The sequence below is a fragment of the Palaemon carinicauda genome, chromosome 1, assembly GCF_036898095.1.
Source record: "Palaemon carinicauda isolate YSFRI2023 chromosome 1, ASM3689809v2, whole genome shotgun sequence".
Taxonomy (NCBI): Eukaryota; Metazoa; Arthropoda; class Malacostraca; order Decapoda; family Palaemonidae; genus Palaemon; species Palaemon carinicauda.
Genome location: NC_090725.1, coordinates 17,745,861 through 17,760,734, shown reverse-complemented (window position 1 = coordinate 17,760,734; position 14,874 = coordinate 17,745,861). Strand labels below are relative to the sequence as shown.

At 49.1% G+C, this 14,874-nt stretch overlaps 1 long non-coding RNA gene across 1 annotated transcript in view; it reads right to left on the bottom strand.

The window, feature by feature from the left end:
- Positions 1 to 14,874, bottom strand: part of LOC137641580 (uncharacterized) — a 64,024-nt gene that overhangs the window by 48,122 nt on the left and 1,028 nt on the right. The gene's annotated exons all lie outside the window — the stretch shown is intronic.

Below are 14,874 nucleotides of genomic sequence, written 5' to 3'. Positions count from 1 at the left end.
CGCGTCCATAATACTTCGTAGAGATCTGTTTTGCTTAAAGGCCACGGAAGTTGCTATAGCTCTTACTTCGTGCGTCTTGACCTTAAGCAAGCAACGATCTTTTTCACTCAAGTGAGAATGAGCCTCTCGGATTAAAAATCTAATAAAATACGATAAAGCATTTTTAGACATAGGCAATGAGGGCTTCCTAACTGAGCACCATAAGGCCTCAGATCCACCTCGTAAGGATCTGGTACGAGCTAAATAAAACTTAAGAGCTCTAACTGGGCACAGTACTCTTTCAAGCTCGTTGCCTACGATCTCTGATAGGCAAGGTATATCAAAAGATTTAGGCCAAGGACGAGAAGGCAGTTCATTTTTGGCCAAGAAACCAAGCTGAAGCGAACATGTGGCTTTATCTGTAGAAAAGCCGATGTTTTTACTAAAGGCATGGATCTCACTGACCCTTTTAGCCGAAGCCAAGCACACCAAAAAAAGCGTCTTGAGGGTGAGATCCTTCAGGGAGGCTGAATGTAATGGCTCAAACCTGTCGGACATTAGGAACCTTAGGACCACGTCTAAGTTCCACCCAGGAGTTGCCATACGACGCTCCTTAGAGGTCTCGAAGGACTTAAGGAGATCTTGGAGATCTTTATTATTGGACAGATCTAAGCCTCTATGTCTGAACACAGAAGCCAACATGCTCCTGTAGCCCTTAATAGTGGGAGCAGAGAGGGAGCGAACATTTCTCAGATGCAGGAGAAAGTCTGCAATTTGGGCTACAGAGGTACTGGAAGAGGAAATGGATGATGACTTGCACCAGTCTCTAAAGACTTCCCACTTCGACTGGTAGACCTTGATGGTAGATGCTCTCCTAGCTCTCGCAATCGCTCTGGCAGCCTCCTTCGAAAATCCTCGAGCTCTTGAGTGTCTTTCGATAGTCTGAAGGCAGTCAGACGAAGCGCGGGGAGGCTTTGATGAAGACTCCTTACGAGGGGCTGTCGTAAGAGATCCATCCTTAAAGGATCTGGGACTGGAGAGCAATAGGTCGGGAGCCTTTTGGTCAACGAGGTGGCAAAGAGGTCTATGGTGGGTTGGCCCCAAGTCATCCAAAGACTCTTGCACACGTCCTTGTGGAGGGTCCATTCTGTGGAGATCACCTGACCTCTCCGACTGAGACAGTCCGCCAAGACGTTCAAGTCCCCCTGGATGAATCTTGTCAACAGTGAGATGCCTCGATCTCTTGACCAGATGAGGAGGTCCCTTGCGATGACGAACAGTGTGTGGGAGTGAGTGCCTCCTTGCTTGGAGATGTACGCCAAGGCTGTGGTGTTGTCCGAATTGACTTCTACCACTTTGTTTCGTAGAAGACTCTCGAAACTCGTCAAGGCCAAGTGAACAGCCAACAGTTCCTTGCAGTTGATGTGCAGGCTCCTCTGATCCGACGTCCAAAGACCCGAACATTCCCGACCGTCCAGAGTCGCTCCCCAACCCAAATCCGACGCGTCTGAGAACAACACGTGGTTTGGGTTTTTGACCGCCAGGGACAGACCCTCTCGCAGACTTATGTTGCTGTCCCACCAGCTCAGGCACGTTTTTACTGGCTCGGAGATCGGGATTGACACAGCTTCCAAAGTCTTGCCCTTGTTCCAATGGGAGTCTAGATGGAACTGGAGAGGGCGAAGGTGAAGTCTCCCTAGTGAGATAAATTGTTCCAGGGATGACAGAGTCCCTAGGAGGCTCATCCAACTTCTCACTGAGCAACGGTCTTTTTTCAGCATGAGGCGGACTTTGAGCAGGGCTTGCTCTATCCTGGTGGCAGACGGAAAAGCCCGAAAAACTAGACTGCGAATCTCCATCCCCAAATAGAGAATCGTCTGGGAGGGATTCAGTTGAGACTTTTCTAAGTTCACCAACAGTCCCAACTCCTTTGCAAGAGCTAACGTCCATTGAAGGTCCTGCAGACAGCGATGACGGGACGACGCTCTGAGAAGCCAGTCGTCCAGGTACAGGGAGGCTCGAATTCCCAATAAATGAAGGAATTTTGCCACATTCCTCATGAGCCTCATAAACACGAGAGGAGCAGGGCTGAGGCCGAAGCACAGTGCTCGGAACTGGTACACCACATTCCTGTAAACAAACCTCAGATACGGTTGAGAATCCGGGTGTTTAGGAATGTGGAAGTACGCATCCTGCAGGTCGAGAGAGACCATCCAGTCTCCCTCTCTGACCGCTGCTAGGACGGACTTCGTGGTCTCCATCGTAAATTTTGTTTTTACAACAAAAACGTTGAGCGCACTGACGTCCAGCACTGACCTCCAACCTCCCGTATGCTTTGGGACTAGGAAGAGACGGTTGTAAAATCCCGGTGATTGAAGGTCCGAGACTTTCACCACCGCTCCCTTCTCTAGCAACTGAGAAACCTGCTGATGTAGAGCTTGTCTCCTTGACTCCTCTCGATACCTGGGAGAGAGGTCTAAAGGAACTGTTACTAGAGGAGGTCTGCGTACAAAAGGTATTTTGTACCCCTCCTTGAGCAACAACACAGACTCTCGGTCTGCACCCCTCTTCTCCCAGGCCTGCCAGAAGTTGTTCAGTCTGGCCCCTACCGCTGTCTGAGGACATAGGGCAGTCAGACTCTGCCACGGGAGGACTTGGATCCTCTCCTCTTGCCTCTCTTACTGTCGGCACGAGCGCCTCCCCTACTGGGGGCTCTGCCACGAAAGGGCGGGATAAACCTCGTCGCTGGGGTATCGATCTTGGGTCTTACGACATAAGACGAAGGAGCACCCTTACGAGCAGACGTAGCCATCAGGTCGTGGGTATCCTTCTGCACCAGCGAAGCCGCAATATCCTTGATCAACTGCTGAGGAAACAAGGCAGATGACAACGGGGCAAAGAGGAGCTCCGACCTTTGACAGGGAGTTACTCCTGCCGAAAGGAACGAGCAAAGAGTCTCCCTCTTCTTCAGGACTCCAGCCGTAAAGGTAGCGGCGAGCTCATTGGAGCCATCACGGATGGCTTTGTCCATGCAGGACATAATAAGCACGGAAACATCCTGGTCGGCCGACGAGATCTTCCTGCTTAAGGCTCCTAGCGACCAATCTAAGAAGTTAAAAACTTCGAAGGCCCTGTAAACCTCTTTAAGGAGATGGTCAAGGTCCGAGGAGGACCAATAAACTTTAGAGCGTCTCATGGCCAGGCGACGGGGAGAGTCTACTAGGCTTGAGAAGTCTCCCTGGGCAGAGACAGGAACTCCCAAGCCGAGAACTTCTCCCGTGTCATACCAGACGCTCGCTCTAGAAGCCAGTTTAAAAGGAGGGAAAGCAAAGGCAGTCTTCCCCAAACTCCTCCTGGTGATCAACCAGTCGCCTAGCAAACGTAAAGCCCTCTTAGAAGAGCGAGAGAGCACTAGCTTAGTAAACGAAGGCTTCGAAGCAGCTAGGCCTAGCGCAAACTCTGACGGAGGCGAACGAGGAGCAGAAGGTACAAAATGGTCTGGAAAAAGATCCTTAAAAATCAACATGATTTTCTTAAAGTCCATAGAGGGCTGAGCAGCTTTAGGCTCTTCTCCGTCTGACAAACTGCCCAAAGGAATATCAGTAGGCGGAGGATCAGCAACTTCCTCATCTGAAGGAACCTCGTCCGACAATTGTCGAGTCTCATGAAAAGGAGAGACCTGCCGCGGCGGCAATGCTTGACAGGCAAAGTCCACAAGCAAAGGAGCAGCAGTAGCAGTCGAGGAAGCGACGTCATGCCGCTGCTGAAAGGACTGAAAACCTTGTGACTGACCAACAACAACAACAGGAGTTGATGGACGCTCGACGTCACGTCGGAACTGCATTGACTGCCTAGACTGAGCAGTCAAAACAACCTTTGACTGCGGTGCTTGATGCTCAACGTCAAGTCGAGGCAACTGAGCTGGTTGGCGAACGTCCTGAACGTCAACACGAGACTGCGGCAGCGGCTGAACGTCAACACGAGGCTGCGGCAGCGGCTGAAAGTCAACACGGGACTGCAGCGAGTGAGGATCCATGTCACGTGACTGACGTGACAAACTACCGACATCACGTTTCAAAGTGCTAACGTCAAAAGGACGAGTAAAAGCTCGTTTGGGCGGCTGACGGCCAGAGTCTCGATCAGCGTAACGGCGATGCAAAAGCGAAGGATCATCGTGAACCTGCTCAACGTTATACTCCTCCATAAGGGAGGCAAGCTTAGTCTGCATATCCTGCAGGACAACCCATTTAGGATCAACGGGAGTCGGGACGGGCCGAGACGACGGTAAAGTCTGTGTCGGCAAAACATTGCCTTTACCGAGACTCTCGGAGCCCGTGTTACGCTTACGTTTAATAGGCGAACAGTCTTCCGACGACTGCAAAGGGTCAGAGCTGTCCCAATGGCTACAGCCAGGACGCTGGACCTGTCCTGAAGGGACTGACTTCTGCTTCAAGGGTCTAGAAACCTTGCTCCAAGGTTTCTTTTGCGAAAAGCCTTCGGATGACGAGGAGAACACAGCCTCGCTCGTCTTATGGTAAGGGCGATCTTGACGAGAAACGCCCGATACCAAAGAGGGAACGTCTGTACGTTGGTTAAAGCCTCTCGTCCCCTTAAGTCCTACGACATTACTTCTCCCTGGTGCAGGGGAGCCTGAAAGAGGTCTCGGACTAGGGGAGCGACAAGCACGAACAGACGAACCCTCGGTCGCAACACTAAGAACACTTTGCGCACTTAACACTTTGTCACTACGATTTTCTGATTTGCCACTCTGACACTTTAATAACTTCACATCTGACATGAGTTGGTTACGGTCCGAAGCTAAGGATTCAACTTTCTCGCCTAAAGCTTGAATCGCAAGAAACATATCCCGCATGGACGGTTCATGAGTGCTAGTAGAGGGTTCAGGAACAACTACTACAGGGGAAGGATTAGGTTCAGGGGCATGGGAGGAGGAAAATTCCAATGACCTAGAGGAGCTTCTCCTCACCCTATCTCTCTCCAGCTTACGAGAATATTTATCAAATTCAAGCCAGTCGAATTCCGACAAGACCACGCACTCATCACACCGATCTCCTAATTGACAGGTTTTACCCCGGCAATTAGAACAAACGGTATGTGGGTCGAGAGAGGCCTTGGGAAGACGTTTGTTACAATCCCTAGCATTACATTTGCGAAATTTAGGTCCAGGGATAGGAGAAGGGTCAGCCATATTGAACAATCAGAGAAAAATCCAAAACAAATCCAAAGTCATCAACAATAAACACTAGCCAAAAAAGGGTTCAAGAGTTTTAATTGAAGAGAAAAACACCCGTCACAGCGAAAGCTCAAAACAACCAAAATAAAGTACTTCACCAAAAATGACGAAAACTCAAGGTCAACAGCGAGCGGAATCAACTTTTCGATAAGACCGACAGAGAAGAACTGGAGCTGTTTACAAGTATATGCGGTATCTGGCCGATAGTCGGCGCTGGTGGGCACACCCGCAACCTTCATGGCGATCGCTCGCGAGTTTTTGGGTTTCTGTCGAGCCGTCCGAGACGTCAGCTATTATATATTCACCGGCTAAGTTTAATATTTAAAACAGTATTTTGAATACTCTTTATTTGTAAAAGATAAGTTTTTAGGTTTAGTGTTGTCAAAATGACAAATTTGTAGATAATTTTTATTTTTCCTAACGATGCAAACCTTAGCTCTATTTACATGGGGTAATTACTTCGGCGCAGCCGATGACGAGCCATAAAGTTTTAACGAGGGTTTCCTACCCCACCGCTAGTTAGCCGGGGGGTAGGGAGGGGTAGCTAGCTACCCCTCCCCCCTCACACACACCGGTGATTAGCTCACTTTACTTAGAGGTAAGACTTATCTTGGGGGACAGGGCTGGCGGGCACATAACTGTAAATAGCTAAGGTTTGTATCGTTAGGAAAAATACAAATTATCTACGAATTTGTCATTTGTTCCGTAACTGAATGCAAACCATGCTATTTACATGGGGTGACTTAACCCTTAGGAAGGGAGGTAAGTCCCTTGCCATACTGGCTTTGGCTTACCCGGGGGCCCAGAACCCGAGTTCATAGAGCAACTCAAGGGTTGGGGCCCCTGCGCCTCGCAGGCAGCTGAGGGGCTGCTGCGGCCTACGTAAGTTGTGTGTGAAGGTGAGCAGTGACACGTCCTAGGAAGTTGACCTGGAGTTCTTTAGAAGGAAATCTAGGCTAGGACTTACCCAATACCACCTCGTCAGGGTATCGGGACATGACAGTATTACAACTTAATACTAGGAACACAAGGAAGCATGGCTTACCTGCAGAGGTTCGAGGTCAGCTGTGCAAAGGACCCAGGATGCTGTTTTTCTCCAAGGGAGGAGAGGATGAAGAAAAGAAAAGGGCCAGACAGATCTTTTCATTCACACAGACTAAAACTGGGTAACGATGCCCTCAACCTTCTGCTACTTGTCCAATTAGGAGCCTGAGGTTAGACCAGCTGTTGTGCAGCCACCACAGGGCCGATAGAAAACGTATCGAGCCTTCTGTGTGTCACGTCTTGCAGGTAGTGGGCCGTGAAGGTGGTCTGATGCTTCCACACCCCAGCTTGCAGGAACTGCGTCACTGAAAAGTTCTTCTTGAAGGCCAGGGACGTAGCCACGCCCCTGACATCATGCGCCCTAGGGCGCCGTGATGGAGGAGGGTCAGAACTCAAGGCCAGGTGGATCACCTTGCGGATCCAGGCCGAGATGGTATTCCTGGTGACCCTCCTCTTCGTTTCCCCGGTGCTAACAAACAAGGCTCACACCTGGGGCGGACTGCAGCTGTTCTTTTAAGATACAACCTCAGACTCCTGACTGGGCACAGTAGGAGATGGTCTGGGTTATCTGTTACAGAACGAAGACTCGAGACCTGGAAGGAGTCGAACCTAGGGTCCGGTACTCCCGGGTTCTGAGTCTTAGCAACAAACTCAGGGACAAAGCTGAACGTTACCTCCCCCCATCCCCTTGAATGGGCGACGTCGTAGGAGAGACCATGCAGTTCGCTGACTTGCTTGGCCAAGGCCAAAGCTAGCAGGAACACCGTCTTCCAGGTAAGGTGGCGATCAGAAGCCTGGCGTAATGGTTCGTAGGGAGGCCTCTTAAGAGACCTGAGGACTCGAACCACGTTCCAAGGAGGAGGTCTCACTTCCGACTGAGGGCAGGTAAGTTCGTAACTCCGTATGAGAAGAGACAGTTCCAGCGAGGAGGAAATGTCCATTCCTTTGAGCCTGAAGGCAAGACTTAAGGCTGAGCGATAGCCTTTCACTGCCGAGACTGAAAGGCCATTTCTTCCCGCAGATACACAAGGAACTCCGCTATTGCTGGTAAAGTGGCATCGAGGGGAGAGATACCCCTTCCACGACACCAACCACAGAAAACTCGCCACTTCGCCTGGTAGACTCCTGCGGATGACCTGCGCAAGTGGCCAGACATCCTTTCCGCAACTTGTTGCGAAAATCCTCTCTCTTTGAGGAGATGCTGGATAGTCTCCAGGCGTGAAGTCGAAGCGAAGCTACGGCTTTGTGGAAGATGTTGGAGTGTGGTTGTTTGAGTAGCTCGTGACGTGGAGGGAGCTCCCTCGGGATCTCCGTGAGGAGCTGCAGAAGGTCCGGAAACCACTCTGCATGATGCCATAGCGGAGCTATCAAGGTCATCGAGAGGTTGACCGATGTTCTGGTCTTATTGAGGACCCTCCTCATCAGACAGAACGGGGGAAAGGCGTACACATCGATGTTGTCCCACTGTTGTTGGAAGGCATCTTGCCAGAGGGCCTTGGGGTCCGGGACTGGGGAGCAGTACAGCGGAAGCTTGGTGTTCAACGCCGTAGCGAACAGGTCCACAGTCGGGGAACCCCACAAAGTCAGGACTTTGTTGGCTATCCAAGGATCCAAAGACCACTTGGTACTCACTATCTGCGTCGCTCTGCTCAGACTGACGGCGAGCACATTCCTCTTGCCTGGAATGAAGCGAGCCGCAAGTGATATCGAGTGGACTTCGGACCATCTCAGGATCTCTACTGCAAGATAGGATAGCTGTTCCAAAAAGGTCCCTCCCTGCTTGTTAATGTAAGCCACTACCGTGGTATTGTCACTCATCACCACTACGGAGTGGCCCGCCAGGACTTGGTGGAACTTTTGAAGAGCCAGGAATACGGCCTTCATCTCCAGCAGGTTTATGTGAAGGTACTTCTCTGATTCTGACCACAGGCCTGAGGCTCTGTGGTTCAGAACGTGGGCCCCCCACCCGTTGTTTGATGCATCCGAAAACAGCATCAAATCCGGGGTAGAGACGAGAAGATCCACTCCCTTTCGTAGGTTCTTGTCTGCCACCCACCACCTGAGGTCCGCTCGTTCCGCAGAACCCATGGGGATCAGGATGTCAGGGGAGTCGAGTCCTTGACTCCACCAAGACTTCAGTCGCCACTGAAGGGATCTCATCCTGAGGCGTCTGTTGGGGACGAGACAGGTCAGAGAGGAGAGGTGGCCGAGGAGACGAAGCCACAATTGGGCTGGGAGTTCTTCTCGATTGAGGAAAGGTTTCGCAACCTTCCTCAGCCTTGCTATCCTTTCATCTGATGGGAAGGCTTTGTGGAGATTGGTGTCTATGATCATGCCTAGATATACCAGTTTCTGAGAGGGCTGCAGAGAGGACTTCTCAAGCTTTACAACGATCCCCAGATCTTGGCAAACTTCGAGGAGCTTGTCTCGGTGGCGAAGAAGGGATGCCTCCGAGTCTGCCAGGATCAGCCAGTCATCCAGGTAACGAAGGAGACGGATGCCGATCCTGTGAGCCCATGAAGAGATGATGGTGAAGACTCTGGTGAACACCTGAGGCGCTGTGGAGACCGAAACACAGCACCTTGAACTTGTTGTCTAGGCAAAATTTCAGGTACTTCCTAGAAGATGGATGGATTGGGATCTGGAAGTACGCGTCCTTCAGATCCAGTGTGCACATGAAGTCTCGTGGTCTCACTGCAAGTCTGACCGTGTCTGCCGTCTCCATACTGAACGGAGTCTGCTTGACAAACCCGTTCAGTGTCGAGAGGTCGATGACTGGTCTCCAGCCTCCAGACGCCTTTCTCACAAGAAAGAGTCAACTGTAGAAGCCTGGGGACCCATCCCCGACCTCCTGGAGAGCGTCCTTCTCCAACATGGTCTGGACTTCGGCCCGAAGGGCCTGCTCTTTTGCCGATCCCATGGCAAAAGAGCTCAACGACACTGGATTCGCTGTCAGGGGAGGGAGAGATGCTGTGAACGGGACACGATACCCTAGAGAGATCACGGAGACCGTCCAGGCATCCGCCCCGAGTTGCTGCCACCTTGCTGTGCAACTCTGAAGGCATCCCCCCACTGGTGGACACGCAGGGGGATTGCCAACCTTAGCGCTTCCGACCTCGGCCGGTGCCTCTAGGGTTCTTGCCTCCCATGGAGGACTTCTTTCCCCTCCTGCCCTTGGCAGGAAAGGGCTTAGACACCTTGGGCTTCGCTGCTACGGTCATCTTCTTCGTGTCCTTGGCAAGACGGGGCTGCTGGACTGCTGGAGGCTTGTAGGGCCTTGATGTCAGGGCCCTATGGATGAGGGAATCCGGGTTGGATTTCCTCCACCTCTCGGCAGTGAGCTCCACGTCCTTAGGCTCGAACAAGCTCTTACCGAGAACGTTAGTGTGTCTGAGCCTGCTAGACTCGGCGCTGGGAACCTTATGGTGGAACCTCTCGGCAACAGCGTCATGGTGCTTGAGGATCGTGTTGGCCCACAAGCTCGAGACTTGGTGGGACAGAAACTCAATGGTCCGAGTGCCTGAGAGGAGAAAGGTTTCCAGCGCTTTCCTGGTGCTTTCCTTGGAGAGGTCCTCGGACCGCACCAGGATGCCCAGAGACCCCAGCCAGATGTCGAGCCATAAAGTGGCCTGCATGGCACACTTGATGACCTCCTGGCTCTGGATCTCAGTGGCTGAGAAGGACACATGCCGGTTGGAGTCTCTCTCAAGAGGGACTCCCCCTGTGAGTCCTTCCACGGAGTGATGCAAGGGAAGGCTCAGCGAAGACTCCTCGAGGATCTCAAAGTACCTTCTCTGATGGACTCGAGGAGGAGGGAGGAGCTTATTCCCGGGACTCGATCTGCTGGAGGAGGCAAGCTCCGTGAGCTGGCCCTCGATCTTGTCTCTGGCACTCTTCATCCCTTGGGACCAGGGCAATGCTGCGCTGGCCCTAGAGGGTTTCTAAGTGCCGTAGACGCGATCCAGGACCGTGTCCTTACCTTCATGAGGTAGGACCTCAGGGTCTGGAATCCCATTAAGGTTCCTCATGAGAGTCAGGACCTGCCAGAATGCGTGTTCTGACTCCTGGTGCTCGCCTCCTGTCGGACTTGCAGCGAAGTCTCCGGACCCCAGAGGCTCTTCCTGGGGGGAAACGTGGACATCCTCGACGGCTCTGGGCTGTTCCTGTCTGATCCTAGCTGACGATTTGGGAATCGTCTTAAGAGTCCTTAGGCTCCCTCCTGGATGGGATACAGGACTCTAGAAGCAAAGGAGGCAGGTCCTTCTCCACCTCGGGAAGAGGAGACCTCTTGGGAAGAGGAGGAACGTCCTCCATTGGAAGGTGCGCAGGCGAAGCCTTGCGCTTAGGGGCGAGAGGCGCAGTTTCGCGCTCAAGTCCCTGAGACCCCGAAGGGCCTGGAGATTGCGCAGTGGCAGTCTCAGGTGGCGCGTAAAGCGCGTCAGCAGCTTTAGATGTCGAAGGTCTGGGCGACAGCTCACCTTGTCTCGAAGGACGACCATCCTCCGAAGGGGATCGCGAACGATCCCCGGAGAGGTCAAGGTTGGTAGCAGGCAGGTCAGGAGAGCGCCGAGTCGTCTCCTCCGCAGAGGACTGTGGTGACGATGAGCCGAAGAGGCGCCTCCTAACCCCCTTAAAGGGGGAAGGAAGGCCTCTACGGCGAAGGGGAGGACGAGCTTTCCGCCTTATACGCCCACGAGGGGCCGTGGGATCAGCAGGCTGACCATCAATGGGCCTCCGAAGAGGCGTCTCTACCAGAGAACTCCCCCGAGAGGGAGTCTCAACGGAAGGAGAGACCGTGGGACTAAGCTCCTTCCTCGAAGTATGTTTGGAGGGGGAGACAGAGCCTTCTGCTATCGCAGCCACAGGAACGGGAGTTTGGCCAGACCCACGGGATGTTTCCGACACAACAACGTCAACCACAGACAGAGGATCTATCTCCGCTGAGGTTGACGATTGTTCGGCAGCCGCAACCTGTTTGATCATGTGAAACAGGGCTTCCTTGGAGGGTGAACCCTGTAGCCCCAAGGAAGCCCAAAGCTGAAAAAGATCATTGTTAGAAACAAACACCTCCTCCGAGGGGGGAGGGGCAGCCGCCTCGCTATGGGAGGCAACGACCTCTCCCTCACCACGGGATCGGTTAATGACATCAACAACATTACGGTCTACGGTACCACTCGCCGGCCTCTCGGAAGAGGCCGCCCGAGCGGGAGCTTCGGAGGAGTAATGGGCGGCGTAAGACGACGACTTGGGATTTTCTCTCTTCCGAGAAGCCTCGGAAGGAGAAAGATCCCTTTTAGCCTTCTTCTTACGTCGCCGGGCAAACCTCTCCCACTGGGAGGTAGACCACTCCCTACACTCAATGCACAAATTAGAACTATCACACCGTTGGCCCCTACACTGAGGGCATAAAGAGTGAGGATCCGTTTCCACGGCCGACATAAATGTCCCACAAGGGTGGCCGGGAAGTCCAGGGCACGTACGTATAAGGAGAAATAGAGGCCAACTTCATACACAAACTGAAAAGAAAAAGCAAACAAAATTATGGCAGTCAACAAAGAGGAGCGCACTGACAGGTCTGTCGTCTCTCCAAGCCAAAAGTAAAGTGAGCTAATCACCGGTGTGTGTGAGAGGGGAGGGGTAGCTAGCTACCCCTCCCTACCCCCCCCCACCCCCCCCACCCCCGCTAACTAGCGGTGGAGTAGGAAACCTTCGTTAAAACTTTATGGCTCGTCATCGGCTGCGCCGAAGTAATTACCCCATGTAAATAGCGTGGTTTGTATTCAGTTACGGAACAAATGCCTTTTAGTAGAATTCCACTGCAAGGAAAATAAAATTTTGGAAATGTTTTGACTATTCAGTAAGTAGCTCTCCTTTTGCTTTCAGTTTCACATAACTGCTCTTAGCCGAAAATTTTGTAAAATAAAAAAATAATATATGAAATATATACTAGGGTATAAAATAGTTTCAACTCTAGATAATACATTTGTTTAAATGTAAATATAAGAATGTTTCATGCGAGTTATAATTTTGGAAATTTAATAGCATTTGTAAAACAGCTCTTTCGGGCAGCTATTCACTAGTTTACAATTGAGACTTTGTGGATTTCTTTAAGGAATCTCATGTATTCTGAATGGTTCTTGTATGCTTGCTTTGGTTAACATATGATACTTTAATTACTACCAAAACTTAAATCGGCTATAAGAAATGGACGAGTGCTGGCTAGTCTGGTATTTTTCCAAGGGTAATGCTATACAATAGCCCCGTCACTAATAATTTTGATTTTTTTTTTCTGATAAATTACTTTAGTGCTTTATCTATAGCTGACCTTTTTTTGAGGAACAGTATTTTTACCCTATTTGTTAACCTTAACAATCTTGGGGAACCCCCGGTGGAAAACCGGGGTTTTTGGGTGGGGAACGAATTAAAGAATCAGTTTTAACATACGAATAATGGCCCATGTAGAATTAGCAATAAACAAGGCCACTAGCTAACCTAAAACTACCTAACCTAACCTAACCTAGTAGCCGTATTCTTACCTAGCAGGGGGAAGTGGTTGGCCCCCTGCGACCCCCCTCACACAGCTATATTAAATATAAGACAGCCTAAAACACTCTGTTTACTTGCTTAGGTTGGAGAGAAAAGGTGAGCTGCACCTTTTCGACTCAATACCCAATGCACAATAACCTCACGAACGAATGAGCACCAATCATTTATAGTTTTGAGAGAAATTCTTCATTCATTTTCAACACATTAATAATTAAATTTAACACCAATATAATTACATACAAGTAAAACATTAGATTCTACAGTATAATTAAACGAGACTTTTCAAACCAAGTTCCCTTGAAAATGGATGCGTAAAAACTTTTTTTTTTTTCTTTTTTCAATACAACATGCCTTCTGTCACACCGAAATGCTTTTTTGTTACTATCAAGTCGGCACTTAGAACCTCAGGTGGGGCAAATAGTGTCACTTTCACTTTTAATAACACCGTAATCTTGGCAGTACTTTATTATTCTTTCAATGTTACCACAATAATGCAAAACAAAATCTTTGTAATTCAGATTAAAATTGAGATAAGAACTTGGGAGAAAATCCACAATAATTGCTATCAAAGTAGAGGGTAAATGAGAAACCCACCAGAAGTTGAAGGTTTACACTTGTCCATGGCTCTCAAAAGACTGAAAAATTAGCGGTGGAAATTGTGGAAAGTGTCGAAAAGTGTTCAGTTTTCTAAACTGTCACCTGATTGATTGGGTATAGTCGATGGTGTAATAATTACAATCTATGTTTTTTTACGTACAAACGAACAAACATGAGCTCAGTCTGAAGAGGAATTTGTGGTAGTTATGAAGTCGAGGGACTTGGTTTTTTCAGGTGTATCAAATTTAATTTTGATTTTTAAACCACTTCTAGGCCTAGCGCCTCTTAGATTTATATATAAAACGAAACCTTAGACTTCCCTCTTTCTAGTGAAAGTACTTGAATTTGATAACTTGCTGGAGGAGATATTATATGGAATTACCCTTTTCTCTGTTTGTTTAATAGGGGCTAGGGCATATCTTACTTATTGGCTGATTAAAATGTGAAGTCTATTTCTCACTCAAAGTCCATTGTTTACATTTTAGAGAATGATGGCTAGTTATTGCCCATGTGCTGCTTGCAATCACCTTTGCAAGCTCTTCTGTTTTTTGTATGACAATCATTACCTGGCTTTTTTCACCAATTACCAGCTTCTGAATATTTATACAAAAGTTCCCGGATGTTATTCTACAAAAAATTTTTCCCACCCTACCACCATCACATAAAGGTGTCTCCAAGAGTGAACTTAAAGGGAGTACAATCTATTTCGATATTTAGTGTAATTTCATCTATGTCGGCAATTGATTATGAAAAAGCTCTCCGTTCAGTATAAAGCTATTGTTACTCATATAAGTAAAAATTAACCCTAAAATAATGATCCATGGCGCTCGTGTGTGCAGCTCAACATGTGCCGCTTGCCAGAACATATGAACAGCGATGTTTTCCTTTTTGAGAGTGAAGTGAGCCATGGTGGAGCAAAAAAAAAATAAGAATCCTCTTAAATATATCTCTAAAATAATGACCAAAGAAATAATAACCAATAGGGCAAGCAAGCACATCTCAGTATGTAGCACTTGCTAGTACATAGGAGCAGTGATGTTTTTCTTTTATGCAAGCGAAGTGAGTCATGGCTGAGCAAAAAGTATTAGAAGGACGTTTAGTGGATCATAGATGACTATGATACTTAAATTTTCAGCCATTTACATGAGCCATATATTTTTCCAACTGGTAATCTTGTGTTTATTTTGCATTTCTGACCATTATTACTGCTGCAAATAACTGGTTTTTGGCATTTACCCACACCAAAAACTTTTCCCACTGGTCATAATTGTCTATATAAGGGGGTCCAAATATTCATTGTCAGAAATGCATAAAACACAAGATAGCAAATAGGAAAACTATATAGATTATATATTAGGCTAATAATTAAAGTATATATCATAAGAAATCATATATAAGAAATGATCGAATGCTTGCCATTTTGTCCTATTTCTCAGTACGACTAATTGGGGCTT